At 41.3% G+C, this 1,894-nt stretch overlaps 1 pseudogene; it reads right to left on the bottom strand.

The window, feature by feature from the left end:
- Window positions 1–273: 273 nt before the first annotated feature.
- LOC125401185 (elongin-B pseudogene) lies at window positions 274–645 on the bottom strand (annotated as a pseudogene).
- Between the last annotated feature and the right edge of the window lie 1,249 nt (window positions 646–1,894).

Raw genomic sequence — 1,894 nt, 5'->3', positions numbered from 1 at the left:
TGAATTTTCTCAGATGCTTTTTCAGCATCTAATGAAATGATCATATGGTTTTTTTCTTTCAGTTTATTTATATGATGGATTACATTGATAGATTTTCGTATGTTGAACCAGCCCTGCATCTCTGGGATGAAGCCTACTTGATCATAATATATAATTTTTTTGGATGTGTTCTTGGATTCGGTTTGCCAGAATTTTATTGAAAATTTTTTTTTGACAGCCAAATCATCTTTATTGAGGGAATGGGTCTTGGGGGAGTCGGGGTCACTGGGGCCCTCACTGCATAGCTTGTTCATTGGCACTGCTTTCAGAATCCTGCGGCTTCATCACATCTGGAAGCTCTGGAGTGCTGGAGAAGGGCTCAATGTGCAGTGCTTTAAAGGCATCATCGGCTCGAAAGGCCAGGCTCACTGTGGCTGGGACCTGTGGCAGTGCTGTCTGGCCAGTGAAGCCACACTCACCTAGAGTTTTTCTATCATCAAAGAGCTGGTCATCCTTGTACAGCCTCTGCTCATCCGGTGGCCACTTGAAGATGCCCTCAACAATGTGCTTCAGCTCGAACATGCTACTCGACTCCTTGGCATCCTTGAAGATGGTGGTCTTGTGGCGACGGAGCATGAGAAACACATCCTGAGGATGGCCGGACCGCATCAATGCCAGCCTGAGGCCCCTGGCCTGGCCCCGGCACCCCCTCCGCCCCCGGCCCTTTGTGTCTATGTTCATGAGTGAGATTGGTCAGTAATTCTCTTTCTTGATTGAGTCTTTGTGTGGTTTTGGTATAGGGTAACTGTAGCTTCATAAAAGGAATTTGGCAATGACTCCTCTGTTTCTATTTTGTGAAACACATTAAAGAGCAAAGGTAAACTTCTTGGGAGTTCTGGTAGAATTCTGTTTTGAAACCTTCTGGTCCTGGGCTTTATTGGGTAGGGAGGTTTTGATGACAGCTTCTAATTCCTCGTGACTTGTAGGTCTATTTAAATTGTTCACATGGCCTTGATTTAATTTTGGTATATGGTTCTTATCTAGAAAAATGTCCATTTCTTTCACATTTTCCAATTTTGTGGCATACAGGCTTTTGAAGTAAGATCTAATGATTCTCCAAATTTCCTCTGTGTCTATGGTTATGTCCCCCTTTTCATTTCTGATCTTGTTAATTTGCGTGTTCTTTCTCTGCCATTTGATTAGTTTGGATAGGGGTTTATCAATCTTGTTGATTTTCTCTAAGAACCAACAAGTTAGACTTGTTTTGTAGAAGTCTAACCAAAAAGTTAGACTTTAAGTTATTATATTAATAACTGTATTTAATCTAAAAAACAATTTTCCAGACAGATCTTGAGAGTACTCCCATGGTGTAGAAGGGTCTTCTTTCTATGTGCTGTTTTCATTGGTCAAATAAAGAAACTGCCTAGGCCTTTTGATAGGCCAGCCCTTAGGTGGATGGAGTAGACAGAACAGAATGCTGGGAGAAAGAAGCAGCAATAGGTAGATCCCTTGGCTCTCCTCTCCAAGATGGATGTGGGTTAGACTCATCTCGGTAAGCCACCATCACGTGGTAATATACAGATTATTAGAAATGGGTTAATTAAGATGTGAGAGTTAGCCAAGAAGAGGCTAGATATAATGGGCTAGGCAGTGTTTAAATGAATACAGTTTCCATGTAATTATTTTGGGTGTAAGCAGGCTGGGATTCGGGCAGCAAGAAGCGACCCATCACTCCACATTGCAACACTCCCATCCAAAGAGAGGCAGAGCAAACACTCTTTAAAAATGATTCAAAACTATTCAAATCAAAGGAGCATTAATCATGAGAAAATAGAAAAGACCTCATAAATATTACTGCAAATCAACCTGAGTATAAATGAGTGTATCTGAGAAGTGATTTATCTTATACATATCA

The sequence above is a fragment of the Myodes glareolus genome, chromosome 8 (genome assembly GCF_982192425.1).
Source record: "Myodes glareolus chromosome 8, mMyoGla1.1, whole genome shotgun sequence".
Taxonomy (NCBI): Eukaryota; Metazoa; Chordata; class Mammalia; order Rodentia; family Cricetidae; genus Myodes; species Myodes glareolus.
Note: the sequence above shows the minus strand (reverse complement) of the source record. Positions and strands in the feature narration are given on the sequence as shown.